Source organism: Rhinatrema bivittatum, chromosome 5, assembly GCF_901001135.1.
Source record: "Rhinatrema bivittatum chromosome 5, aRhiBiv1.1, whole genome shotgun sequence".
In the NCBI taxonomy this organism is placed as follows: domain Eukaryota; kingdom Metazoa; phylum Chordata; class Amphibia; order Gymnophiona; family Rhinatrematidae; genus Rhinatrema; species Rhinatrema bivittatum.
Window position 1 is genome coordinate 371,679,832 of NC_042619.1, and position 15,161 is coordinate 371,694,992.

The 15,161-nt window shown below is 45.9% G+C and overlaps 1 protein-coding gene across 1 annotated transcript in view; it reads right to left on the reverse strand.

Annotated features, from left to right (window-relative positions):
* The window catches only part of AFF3 (AF4/FMR2 family member 3), an 862,899-nt gene that overhangs the window by 18,848 nt on the left and 828,890 nt on the right, over positions 1 to 15,161 (reverse strand). The gene's annotated exons all lie outside the window — the stretch shown is intronic.

Here is a 15,161-nt window from a genome sequence, read left to right on the forward strand (position 1 = left end):
GGTTCTGTTCATGGCCCGCTGAGTCTCTACTCCGCTCAGCCGCGAGGAGATGGGCTCCACTCGTGGCCCCACATGGCTGCTCTTTGCAGACCCCCTACTAGTTGGCACCCTAGGTGACTGCCTATTTCACCTAGTGGAATTTGAAAAAGAGGGAATCTGAAACACTGGAAAATGCTGTGAATCACTTCAAAATCCTTTCCAAGTTATTTGGAAGAGAAAATTTGGATTCCCAAACACATTTTCTCAGTGAAAGAGAAAAAAAATCAAATTCCTTTTTGTCACTGAAATCCTGAGGAAAATGTCTGTTTATGCAAATGAACTAGTGACCTAATTTTGTAAGCCAGTGTTGAAGGGAAAATTATGTGAAGGGGCTAGTGGACTGATACATATACGTTTCTCACTGATAAATTCAGATTCCATCTTAGCCTCAAACTATGTCTCAAAATTCCCAAAGTTTCTTTTCTATAACTTCATACAAAGATAGGAGGTTGTCCATAAGTCAGAAGAATATTAAAACTGGTCCTAAATGGTCTTAGAACTATTTTTTTTGCTGAGGACATCACAGAAGCACTGAACTGCCTGGGTGTCAGTTGAGATTTCAGTCAGTCTGGGTTTGACTAAGTGAGAGAGCAGAAGGCACCTGCCAGTTCTCTTCAGAGACTGCTCTGAAATTCCAGAAATACACAACAGTGGCGCTCAGAGAGGAAGGCAAACATCTAGTATGGTTGTTTGAAGTATATGTGTTAGTGTGATATTTGTTTAAAAATAAGGTAAATTCCGGGTAAGGTTCAGAATAGGCAGTTTAATCGTTAATATTACATTAACCTGGCTGTATTGTGGTGAATTTTCATCAGTCATTGATAGCATTATAAGAGTTGACTGGAAATTTGGCAAATGTAATGTGGATACAATACCTGATTTTCCAGTCACTATACCTATATATATGGCTATATATGCCACTGTTATGGCTTGCTTTGAAGAAATGTATAATAAGTGATCTTGGCTTTCTCTAACAAGAAGAGGGCTACAGCTCTCAAAATATAGGAGAATACACATATTTTCTAAAGAAGAATGTTCTCTCCAATTGAACTGATTTAGGAGAATCAGAATCTGTTTCAGGAGAATGACTAGGCTTACTGTAGTGGTGTGCTGCAGTGAGAAACAGACTGGACATATGAAATTGTAAGCTTGCTTAAGGCAAAGCTTATAACAGAACCCACCGAGAAAGCTAAAAGAAAAGAAAGGGTGATAAACAGCAGAGCCACTGCTAAAGTGAGAGGAACCATTTTGTTATTTATCTTAAGTGGAAACAGTCTGACACTGTGAGCCATCACTCTGCACCAGGTTGATACTATAGGTAGAGTACACAGAAGTACAGATAGTAGTGCTTTAATACTTATATCCCCAATATGAAAATACTTGGTGGCATCTTCTCAGATTATATATGTAAATATACAGCCACTGGTTGTGACTATCTGTTGATGAGCACCTGAACCTTTACTCAGTGCATTGTGTTAATAGTGTGAGAGGAGAGTGAAAGAAAGTGTGAAAATAATTCTCACCATACACAAGCGAGCATCTGAATTTAATTCCTCTGTGCTAGTTAGAATAAGGATATTTAATTATCTTTTGTTTTCCACAGTCAGCTAGCCCAGTTCCTATTAGTTGCCATGAATAAACACTGAGGGAGCACTCCTAGTACACCCCAGAAGATAAACGCGGTTAGTATATTTATTTTATTTATTTTTAATTTTTATATACCGACATTCTTACATCCGATGTAAATCATACCGGTTTACATTAAATAGAATAGCAGGAAATGAATTTCCTTAGTCTAATACAATGAACATTTCTAATTAAAAATTTTAACATATAACAGTTGTTATGCTCCCCGACGGTGGTAAGCCGCCGCCGGGGCTGCCCACTCACCGGGGCGGTGGACCGCGCCGTTCCCGGTAACCTCCGTCCTTGCCTCATGGTCCCGCGGCATTCTGCTCCGGCTCCAACATGGCCGCGGCGTCTGCAGCCCCAACGCGCGCCTGACTCCGCCCCCTGCTGGTTCCCTAGAGCCGCGCGCGCGCGGTTGAAGAATTCTTAAAGGAGCCACTACAGGAAATTGAGTGGCTCCTTCCTGTCAGCTCCTGCCGGCTAGGGTATTTAAGGCAAGGTCTGCACCTCAGACCTTGCCTTGGCTTCTTGGCTCCCAGTGGTTCCTGTTCTTGTTTCCTGCGCTCCTGTGATCGACTCCTGGACTGGTTTTGGTGTGGTATCTGGCTCTTGACTCCTGGACTGGCATCGGCGTATTCTGGCTCTTGACTCCTGGACTGGCATCGGCGTATTCTGGCTCTTGATCCCTGGACCGGCTGAGGTGTGTTCTGGCTCTTGATCCCTGGACCGGCTGAGGTGTGTTCTGGCTCTCGATCCCTGGACCGGCTGTGGTCTTCTCTGGCTCCGATCCCTGGACTGGCTGCGAGTTTCCCGAAAATCCTCTTGTTTTGGACGGCATCTATTCTTCTCCTTCTCACGACCTGCTGGAGGCGCCAGCCATCTGGACTACACGACCTGCTGGAGGCGCCAGCCATCTGAACCACACGACCTGCTGGAGGCGCCAGCCATCTGGACTACACGACCTGCTGGAGGCGCCAGCCATCTGGACTACACGACCTGCAGGAGGCGCCTGCATCCAGATCTTCTTCTGTTTCCACATAAGGGCTCGACAAGGCCTCGCCTTCCAGTGTTTGAACACCCGTTCTTCGCTGGACCAAGGGTTCACACTCCGCAGCATAACAGGAAGCCAAGGCCATGGACCCGGCAGAGGCTTCAGCAATACGAGCGATTCCTGGTCTAGCACAGAGACTTGTGGAACAGCAGAACATGCTAGAATCCATGGCCGCCTCCATTGAACGGCTTAGTGCTCGATTAGATGCGGTGGTGGCAACGCACTCTAATCCACCTGTAGGCAGTTCTGTGGCCACACCTGCTCCGCCAAGTCCACAAAATCTCCCCCGACCAGTCGTACCATTACCTGTTCCACCGCGGTATGCAGGAGATCCGCGTCTATGTCTAGGATTTCTGGACCAATGCAACATGCATTTTCGCTTACAGTCTACACTTTTTCCGGATGATATGACCAGAACTACTTATATACTGTCCTTGTTGGATGGCAAAGCACTCGCCTGGGGGTCGGCCTTATGGCAACACTCTGATCCGATATTACAGGACTTGCCCCGTTTTTTGGAGTTGTTTCGATCAGCGTTTGAAGAACCTGGGAAAAAAGCAGCCGCGGGATCTACTCTTCTGCATCTCAGACAGGGAGGTCGACCTCTCATGGATTACAATATTGAGTTTCGGACTCTGGCTATGGAACTTCGGTGGGAAGAATCTACCCTCCGAACAATTTACCTGGAAGGACTGTCTGGCAAAATTAAGGATGAATTGGCCGCGCGGGAGCTTCCTATCTCTTTAAACTCCATGATCGACTTAGCCAGCAGGATTGACCGACGACTTCAAGAAAGAGCTCGGGAGAATCCAGGAGGTAGACGACGCCTGACTAATTTTCCAGCCTCATCATCCCTTCCTGTGCACAACCGCGAAGGACCCGCCCCTGAAACAACCACCGAGGAACCTATGCAACTTGGCAGAGGTCCTTTATCACCTGCTGAACGGCAGAGACGGCGCAGAGAAGGACTTTGTTTGTATTGCGCTGGTTCTGGCCATCGTATTGCTAGCTGTCCTATCCGTCCGGGAAACTTCAGAGCCTAGGGTCCATGGGGGGAGTAACCCTAGGTTTGACATCTCCAGCTCCCCCACTTACGATACCGGTTACGCTCTTGATCAATGAACAAGAATTCACCACCTTGGCCCTGGTGGACTCCGGTGCCGGGGGAGAATTTATTCTGCAAGAAATAGTTGAACAATTACAGATTCCTATTCGACCCTGTCCTACACCATTAGTCGTTTCCTCCATCCATGGGGATCCACTACCTGGGACCATTACTCATCAGACGGAGCTTCTGGACTGTCATATTGCTCCTAACCACTCTGAACGGATTACCTTCTATGTACTTAAAAAAGCCATTCATCCGGTGGTTCTTGGCATTCCGTGGCTTCAACGTCACAACCCTCAAATTGACTGGACACTATTAAGACTCACGAAGTGGGGACCCCATTGTTCGGGAGCATGTTTAAATCAAACTCCTCTATCTCGAAACTTACTTTGCACCTCTGGCCTAGGGGGATTACCCCCTCAATATAAACAATTTGCAGATGTATTTTCCAAAGAGGCCGCGGACATATTACCTCCACACCGGGAGTTCGATTGTACTATTAATCTGATTCCAGGTTCTACACCTCCGCGGGGGAGGACATATCCATTATCCGCTTCAGAGACTGTGGCCATGTCAGAATACATACAGGACAATTTACAGAAAGGCTTCATTCGAAGATCCACCTCTCCGGCTGGAGCTGGATTTTTTTTTGTCAAAAAAAAAGATGGTACCCTACGACCTTGTATTGATTTTAGGGGACTCAACGCTATAACTATCAAGGATCGATACCCGCTACCCCTTATTGCGGAACTATTTGATCGTTTACAAGGAGCCCGAATTTTTTCTAAACTTGACCTCCGTGGAGCTTATAATCTAGTGAGGATTCATGAGGGGGACGAGTGGAAGACGGCTTTTAACACGAGAGACGGACACTACGAATATTTAGTCATGCCGTTCGGATTAACCAATGCTCCAGCCGTCTTCCAACATTTTATTAACGAGATCTTCAGGGATCTGCTCTATATTTGTGTGGTGGTTTACTTAGACGATATATTAATTTTTTCTAAGGATCTTCAAACACATCGTCAACATGTTACGCAGATTTTGCAACGTCTACGAGACAATCATCTATTTGCTAAATTGGAGAAGTGTGTTTTTGAGACTGAATCATTACCTTTTCTGGGGTACATTATCTCCAAACAGGGGTTTCAGATGGACTCTGTTAAGTTAAAATCCATCCAGAACTGGCCTCAGCCCACGGGTCTACGTGCACTTCAGAGATTTCTCGGATTCGCTAATTACTACCGTAGTTTCATCAAAGACTTTTCCAAGCTTGCCGCTCCCCTGACGGCACTTACACGCAAAGGAGCCAATACTAAGACATGGCCAAGAGAGGCCATAGAAGCATTTCAAACCCTTAAGGAATCTTTTCTACGACAACCTTGTCTGCATCACCCAGATCCTAGACGACCCTTCATAGTCGAAGTCGATGCTTCCACTATTGGAGTTGGCGCAGTATTAAGTCAAAGGACTGTTACTGGTACGTCCCATCCTTGCTCTTATTTTTCCAAGAAATTCTCATCTGCAGAACGCAATTATTCGATTGGTGATCGGGAGCTGCTTGCCATTAAGCTCGCCTTGGAGGAATGGCGTCAGTGGTTGGAGGGGGCCCAGCATACGATTACCATTTTTACAGATCATAAAAACTTAATCTACTTACAACAGGCCCAACGTTTGAACCCACGCCAGGCCCGCTGGGCACTTTTTTTTACTCGCTTTGATTTTGAGATTCGCTATCGACCTGCTACTAAAAACATTAAAGCCGACGCATTGTCACGATCTTTCGTCAGCGAAGATGTCATAGAGCCTATACAGAATATCATCGATCCTGCCCGCATTATCCTTTCTGCTACCTTCACGGTGCCCGTCGGCAAGACGGTTGTACCTCGAAGACTTCGCAACAAAGTATTACAGTGGGGACACGACTCTAAAGTAGCTGGGCATTCTGGACAAAAACGTACGCTTACCCTTTTACAAAGGCACTATTGGTGGCCAGGAATGCGCAAAGACATCCGCGCTTACATAGAATCGTGCCCTGTATGCGCTCAACATAAAGGTTCTACAGGGAAGACTTGGGGGTTATTACAGCCACTTCCGGTACCCACTTCACCTTGGTCACACATTTCAACGGATTTTATTGTCGACCTACCGTCTTCTGAAGGACATACTGTCATATGGGTGGTAGTGGATCGATTCTCCAAGATGGCACATTTTATACCATTGCCCTCCCTTCCTTCTGCTCCCCGTTTGGCTCAACTCTTTATGTCCCACATTTTTCGTCTCCATGGGGTTCCGCAACACATTACCTCTGACCGCGGTCCACAGTTCACTGCTAAGTACTGGCGGAGTCTTTGCACTAAGTTTCATATTGCTCTCGATTTCACCACGGCTTTTCACCCCCAGGCCAATGGGCAGGCAGAGAGGACCAACCGGTCTCTTAAGCACTTTTTGCGTACTTACGTGAACTCCCGACAAGATGATTGGGCAGCCTTATTGCCCTGGGCGGAGTTTTCCCACAACTTTCACTCCTGCACCTCTACGGGAACGTCTCCGTTCCGGATCGTTTATGGCCGGCAACCCGCTCCGCCTATCCCACTACCAGTCCCGGTTGCCTCCCCAGCGGCTCACCTTACGGCTCTCCAACTTAAGAGGCTATGGACACAGACCCAACAGATGCTTCGAAAGGCGGCGAGTTCGGCTAAGAGATTCACGGATCGCCATAGACGACCTGCTCCACGATTTTTGCCGGGTGACAGAGTGTGGTTAAGCACCAAATACATTTGTTTAAAGGTTCCTTCGATGAGATTGGCTCCGCGGTACATTGGCCCATTTCCAGTGCTGAGATGTTTGGGCCCTGTGACGTATCGATTACGTTTACCTTCTACTCTTCGAATTCATAACTCCTTTCATGTATCTCTCTTAAAACCGGTTCTCCTCACCTGGTCGTCCCGTAAGATGCCTGTTTCCCCAGTGGTTACGACTGCGGAGGATTCTATCTATCAAGTGCACGACGTTTTGGATGTACGCCGCCGAGGTCGTACATGGGAGTATCTTCTTGCCTGGGAGGGGTTTGGACCTGAGGAGAATTCTTGGGAGCCAGCCGCGAACATCCTCGACAAAGATCTTCTCAGGAACTTTCATACTAGTCATCCGGATAAGCCCAGGCCTTCTAGGGGGAGGCCTAAGGGAGGGGGTACTGTTATGCTCCCGACGGTGGTAAGCCGCCGCCGGGGCTGCCCACTCACCGGGGCGGTGGACCGCGCCGTTCCCGGTAACCTCCGTCCTTGCCTCATGGTCCCGCGGCGTTCTGCTCTGGCTCCAACATGGCCGCGGCGTCTGCAGCCCCAACGCGCGCCTGACTCCGCCCCCTGCTGGTTCCCTAGAGCCGCGCGCGCGCGGTTGAAGAATTCTTAAAGGAGCCACTACAGGAAATTGAGTGGCTCCTTCCTGTCAGCTCCTGCCGGCTAGGGTATTTAAGGCAAGGTCTGCACCTCAGACCTTGCCTTGGCTTCTTGGCTCCCAGTGGTTCCTGTTCTTGTTTCCTGCGCTCCTGTGATCGACTCCTGGACTGGTTTTGGTGTGGTATCTGGCTCTTGACTCCTGGACTGGCATCGGCGTATTCTGGCTCTTGACTCCTGGACTGGCATCGGCGTATTCTGGCTCTTGATCCCTGGACTGGCTGAGGTGTGTTCTGGCTCTTGATCCCTGGACCGGCTGAGGTGTGTTCTGGCTCTCGATCCCTGGACCGGCTGTGGTCTTCTCTGGCTCCGATCCCTGGACTGGCTGCGAGTTTCCCGAAAATCCTCTTGTTTTGGACGGCATCTATTCTTCTCCTTCTCACGACCTGCTGGAGGCGCCAGCCATCTGGACTACACGACCTGCTGGAGGCGCCAGCCATCTGAACCACACGACCTGCTGGAGGCGCCAGCCATCTGGACTACACGACCTGCTGGAGGCGCCAGCCATCTGGACTACACGACCTGCAGGAGGCGCCTGCATCCAGATCTTCTTCTGTTTCCACATAAGGGCTCGACAAGGCCTCGCCTTCCAGTGTTTGAACACCCGTTCTTCGCTGGACCAAGGGTTCACACTCCGCAGCATAACAACAGTATAGTGGAGGAACAGGCTATTTTGTTTTTTAGAGTATAGATAGGTTTCTGACTGCTACAGAGACAACGTACCCAATACAGCACGAGGATCTCAGTTGGGGAGCGACATCCAGGACCCTCTGGCATTCAAGCCACACCCACGAGTAGCATTTTAACAAGCCACGCCCCCTATCAGCAGCAGAGGGTACGAAGATTCATCCTAAATAAAATCAGCTAAGTGTATACTTGCCACAAAGTCTAGCCAGACTGAAACCTTTTTTTCCACATCATAAAGAAAGAGAGTACAGAATCACTGCAGCAGCTGTCACAAGTAATTGTGACAGAGACATACGAGAAGAACAGGCAGTACAAAAACCTCAAAATTCACAGGGACTGGAGAGTTCGCTGTAAAGAGACAGAGAAAGAAAAAAAGGGTTAAATAGACATACAGGGGTAGATTTTCAGACAGGGCGCCCTCGCGTACTTTTGTAGGCGCATCAGGCGCAAACAAAAGTACGCTGGATTTTAGTAGATACGCGCGGAGCCGCGCGTATCTGCTAAAATCCTGGATCGGCGCGCACGAGGCTAAAATCCGGGCGGATTTACGCGAGCAGGGCTCTTAAAATCCGCCCCACAGAGTCAAACAACACAGAAAGGAAACAACATAAAACACTTGTTATCTACTTACCTGCAATCAGTGTTGATTTTGTCCTGCTTTACCTGCAAGACAGAATTGGGATACAAAGATTCACTTTCTTCATAGTAGCATTAATTACTAAATTCATGATATACTCAAACCATACTTATCTGATTATTTTTTGGTTCTTTTCATTTAAAATACTTGTCAACTAGGAATTGAAAGAAAACCAAGTTGTGTTAACTGTGGAAAACTTACAGTATATTTATAACATTTTCATTACTTGTTTCTCACTGTTTAAACTTGTGATAATAAATCTGAGTCATATCTCATAATTTGTAAAACTTTTATCTGCTTACATTCAAGTTTTTTTTGTATTTGGGTTCTGCCTTCTCTCCCTTCCCCTGGGAGACTCGCTGGGTGGGTTCCGGACCCCTATTCCTAATATTGGGAGACCCGGTGAGAAGGAGAATTCCTTTTCTATCCTTTCCCCCTCTGGGCAATTACAATTTGTGACTCCTCTGATACCACCTGAAACCCCATTGCTTTGCCACCGCTGCCTCTGCCACCGCAGCGGGAGGGTCACTACGAATACACCCCGGAGAGGTGGGGCTTTAGAGGTGGAACATAAGGCCTTCATTGTAGCTTGTCTCTGCTGGCGTGCTGGGAATAGCAACGGGGCTGAGAAGCCAGGTCCTGCAACTGTAGCCACTAACTCCTGCGCCAAAGACAGATTTAGGGCGTCAATCACATTACAGTCACCTTGAGATCTGGTAAGACAGTAGAAGCTAGCCTGAGCCTTAAAAGCCTATTTCCCTCCCCTATGTGCATGCCATATTTTTCTTGGACAGTATATGTCCAGGATAGCAGTAGCCGACTCTAGGTCAGATCTTTCAGGCTAATAAATGGCATCTGGGAATTCCACCGGATGTGTGGCAGTCCCTCACAACCAAGCTAAGGCTACTGGTTCGTAGCAGTCAGCCAATCTTGAAGGAATATATAAGAGCTGCCACGCCTATCCTAGCAGAAAAGCCTCTACCTCATGGTCTGAATGTGCATGTCCCTGGCTGCTCTGCAGTATGGACTCCAGAGATACCAATTTGTGAGCCCTGACACAGGGAATATGCCTGACCCTCAAAATGCACAGGCCACTGCTTCTGGTTTAGCTGTATGATGGCCAAGACAAACTGTGCCCGACATACTGGCTGATTTATCACGAACAGGTCACACGTGATCTGGCAGTAGCAGCAGTGTGGACACTTCAAGCCTGTGGTTAACTAGTGAGATTTCAACTGCTCCAAATGGGAGGATAGGAACAGGCCACTTTTTAAAGTGAACACGTAGAAAGTGTGTAGTGCCTGCTCCCACACCAAGCTTTATGGGAAGTGCATTGTTTGCCCTCACAAGATTAGCAGCCTCTGCAGCATGGGGAGAAAAAGGCAGGCCCTGGGGCAATGGCCTGCAGACATAAGTGTACAAGCCAGTTTTCATGTCAGTGATGCTGTTACATCCCCCACAGCATTCCCTCCCCCCCCCCCCCAGTTCATGATGTTTGCCACTAACACATAGCCAGAGATGGAATAGAGAAAGAAGCATCTCTCTTACCTATGAGCCAGCTGTCACAGAGGAGGCTGTCCTGAAAATTTTCATAGATGCCCAAGTATAAAGGAATCATGCACGGCTCCCGGGTACCTAGCCACCACGTCGAGGATGCGCATTCGAGGGTCACAGACCACGTGCACGTTGATGGAGTGGAAGAGCTTTCTGTTGCAGAAGATCTCCTCCCTGTCATGGGGTGGAACGATGGCCACATGAGTGCGGTTGATAGCTCCCAGAAAATTGGGAAAGTTTGTGAAGGCATAAAAGCCTCTCTTCAAGTCGATCAAGTCCTGCCTATCCCAAGGAAATGCTATGTAGCGATTGGTGCGGTCAGAGACTGCTGTTATGACCTGGTCCAGACAGTGGGAAAAAGTGGTTTGGGACATTGCCAAAACTGTCGTTTGGAAGGAGCCGGTTGCCATGAAATGCGGGGTGGCCAATAGTTTGGTGAGGCCCGGCACAGCGAGGGACCTTTCTTTGACCGGATCCAGATCCCCTCGGATTTCTTCATGCAATTCCAGGATAGCCTGAGAGCTGAGGCAATACCTGCTAACCACATACTCCTCTGGCATGCCCAGCAATGAGGCTCGGGGAGGAACGATGCGCTCCCTGTATCTCCTCTACCATGCTCGCCCCGACCCTCTCCCTGCAGGGCCCGTGGCTTGGCTTCCAGTGCAGGGACTTCCCTAGGAGGGGTTGGAACATCCCTTGCCTGTTCTTGTAGTTGTTGTTGTTCATCTTGTTGTTGACTGTGGCGAGCCTCCTGAAGCATCACGTATCCCCCTACAAGCAAACTTGCCACAAACGTTATGGGTTTAGGAAGACGGCCAGGTCAGGTGTTTTTATTGGGCCCGGAGGGAATGGTAGGTATGACTGATAGAATCCCTCTTTTTTATCACGCACGATAATTGCCGCGATCTACGATAATGGCCACCGTCGCGCGATAAAATGTTTTTTCCCCCTGTACCGCAAAAAAAAAAAAAGGTGTAGTTATTTCTGACATTAATCAGTGGTAGGAGACCTCAATTTACATTAACTCCTCCCACTTGCATAACAAATGTAAAATTTGCATGCTAACTTACATTGTGATATTTATTTTGTGTGTTAAAGCCACTTAACGCACATTCGGGCCTTAACGCATTTTAATGAATGACCCGGTAAATTCCTAATGCAGTTTAGTAAATATACCCCATGCCTTAATTTGCATCTCATTATGCTCAATAGTGTAAGCCTAGACATGAGCATATGTGGGCCATGCGCAAGCAACGTGAATTTTAAAAAGTTGCAAATTACTCACGTATGTATCTGTGCATGCACCAAAAATAAGGGGGCAGAAAAAGGATGGGGCATGGGTATTCCAAGGCAGGGCCAAAAACTACACGTGTAATTATTTTAAAACCGGAGACTGCTGTGCTGCTTCAGACGAGGAGCAAGTCTGTAGATCTTGAGTGTTAGGGCTCACAGTACAGGGTGAAGGGTCTGGGTCAATTGGGGGTCATCCATGATGAAGAACCAGAGGGCTCTTGAAGACCTCAATATTAACTGGGCAAACTGGTGGACTAACTGGAAAAACTATTTTGTCCCTCGCACGAGCGCTTTTTAAAATCCGCCTACATAACACTTATAAAAGTCGGAAAAGTCCTAGAAAAGATATGCAAAGCACATTTTCTCAAGCAATCTCTTAAGATTAGGTGCATTCTTACGCTCGGGGGTATCATTTAAAACATATGTGCACTATTTAAAATTGCAGCATATCTCCACTCACGTGCCGATACGCACTTGTTTGGGAGCATGCGTGCTTGTTTTAAAATGAGCCTGCTCGTGAATAGGATACTATTTATTGTGCACTCTAATAGGTTTAATGTGCATGATAACTTTTAGTGACTTTTACTGAATCAGTTTCATTGTGTGAGATTATATGACATAAGTAGACAAGTGCTCAAAAAACGTCTTGCACTATAAAATAAACATACTAATTTTAGAACAGTACACTTTACTATGAGGGGCCTATGCAATAAAACTCAAGCTAAAGAAGTTTTAATGTGTGCCTCGGTAAAAATTTACATGCAGGTTAAAACCCCACTTAATATGCTATGCAATAAATTTTATTGAGGCAATACTGAAAATGATTTTCAATGATGTTTGCATCAATGATGTTAATGTGTACATTAACACAAAGGGCCTGAGTTTTAAAAGCATTTACTTGAGTAAAACTGGGCTTTATTCGAGTAAATGCACTTTACTCGAGTAAGTGGGTTTTTGAAAATTGCTACAATATATGCCATTGAATTGTCCATAGAATTTACTCACATAAATGCACTCTACGTGAGTAAATAGCGTTTGAAAATTGCTACAATAGTAGTTACATTTATGCGCGTAACTCCTTTTGAAAATTACCCCCAAAATGTATAGCATCCACCCTAGCTGCCATAAATGCCTTTTGCTAACCAACCTAAAATGAAAAGGCTAATTAGTTGTCACTATTGTCAATTGCCTTCCTCAAGAGCAGGACTCCGCCACAGAATGCTGCTTCCGCATTTACATGTAGGCAGGTGCTAATGTTAGCATGTAGCCACTAACAGCGTCAAGCCCCATTTTAGCTTTCCCAATAGGCCTTTAGATGATAATTTTCCAAGGCATTTCTGCAGATATAGTACAGCTTAACCCTCAGAAATGGCTCGTTGTAAAACTAGCCTTCTGCTATACCAGTAAACTTATGTGGATATGTCCTGTATCTGCGCATGTTTAGCTGAACTTAGTGGAGGCATTCCCAGGGACAGATTTGGGGAGAATTCGAACTTGCGTGCCTACTTTTGCAGTTTCAAAAGTATGTACATAAATTTCCATGAAAAGTTTTTGAGTACAAAATAGTAGGTATAATTGTATGCAACTAGTTTTGGTGGGGTAAGTTTGCTTTGAAAATTGGTGTAACTTATGTGCATGACTGTTGACTTTGCAATACGAGCTGTTACAAACTTACCCCCTTTATGTATAGCTCATCACTTTGAGCACACACTAAAGGCCCTTACCATGAACACTAAGCTGTAACTTAGCAAGTACATTTTAAAAGGAGCGTGCGTGCGCCCATAAATGCGCGCCTTGGACACGAGAATAAAAATACGCTCAATTTTATATCATGCAAGTACATGTGTACCATTTAAAATATCCTTACTGTGCATATGTGTTGGAGCTTTTATGCACATTCTCACAAGTGAGAGAGAGAGAGCGAGTGAGAGAGAGAGAGAGAGAGAGAGAGAGAGAGCGAGCACCTCTTTTAAAGAGATGATCTGTAAGAAGGGCACTTTCAACTCAGGGTGGGTTTTGGGGGGGGGGCAGTGTTACAAGGGTCTATGGACCTTTGCGCCCTATGCTGACCAATGTAACACCGCCCCCCCCCCCAAAAAAAACACCCTGAGTTGAAAGTGCCCCTCTTATCGTGGGAGATATATAGAGTGTCAGATTGTCTAAGAGTCTCCCTCTCTCTCCCACACTCCTAGAGTTCAGGATCCCTCTGACCCAAAATCTCCAGACTTGCATCTCATCAGGACCAGTAGTAAAGTTGCACATATTGCCTTGGTCAACCTTGCAAAATTCAGGGGCCCCGCCCCCTTTCTACCGCCTTATTCTTGACATGTTTATGTATGTGCATATCCATGTATCTATGCACATACATGTATGTGCATATCCATGTATGTATGTGCATATCCATGTATGTATGCACATACATAAACATACATATCCATGTATGTTTATGTATGTGCATATCCATGTATGTGCATATCCATGCAAATCGTTTGATATGTTCCATGTAAACCGCTACACGGCGGTAGTTATCTCTGTTACCTGTGAACCGGAGTGATATGTATTTTATACAGGAACTTCCGGTATATAAAAACCAAAAATAAATAAGTAAATAAATAAATAAATAAATGTGCATACTTCCCGGCTCATTGCATTGCTCATGCGTGGCCCACCTATATGTGATTGGGGCCGTTTTTTGCACGAGCAATGCTTTAAAAATCTACCTGAGTATCTTTCATTTTGTTCTGATTGTTTTTGTCTTTAGTTCATATCAGACAGGAATGCCCTTTATCCTGCTGAATAATCATTTTCTTATTTATATGTATAGGAATGTCCAGTTATGGGATTCTGCATTCACATTTATAGCAGATCTGCATGCAGATATGGCACAATTAAACTTTAGGCTCTGCCTGGCACAGAATCATCTTCATGTAATGGATGAGTATGGAACCAAAAAATCAAACAAAAAAAAAGTCCTAGGGAAGCCCACCACATGTAAAGAGCCAAACAGAAGGGACCCAATAAGAATTTTTGAAAGGATAGCAATAAAATATATTTATATATCTATAAACAGGTGCCAGCAAGCCTGATGGCGTGTCCTGCTGTAACAAGCTAGGACCACCCAGACAGTTCACTCATCCACCTGTAGTTCAGAACCAGGCCTTAACATGTGGACTGGGTCCTTAAAAGATACAAAGCTTTTAATATTTTGCTCATAGTTTAAACTAGGTACTTTGTAAACACAATGTTCTCCTTTATTATTATTTGATCTCAGTTTTCTCTTCATTTGTTGTAATTTAGGGTACTTTTATGTGACCTAAGCTGATCAAAATTTCAGATTAAGCACTGCACAGTAAATCAGCTCAGTCAGACTGTGTGCAAATGGATATCAAGAGAATCAAAACCACCAAATCAAGAATACCGTATAAAAGGAATTTATACACTAAAGGCATAAATGTGGTGGGTCATTCTTTATTCTTTACGTTTACTAGTTTGTGTATAAACCTGCAGTGGTACATAGCCGTTGGTAAATTATGTAATTGGTATGAGATTAATGCAATGTGAAGGTGTGACGTGGAGATAATGTGCTAGCGATAGCATGGGTTTAGAGTGAGTGAGCAACTTCCTGCAGTACTGGATGAGGATGGACAACCTGGAAGACCCTTATATCACCCAAGTTGGGAAATGGAGACATGACATGACAAAATG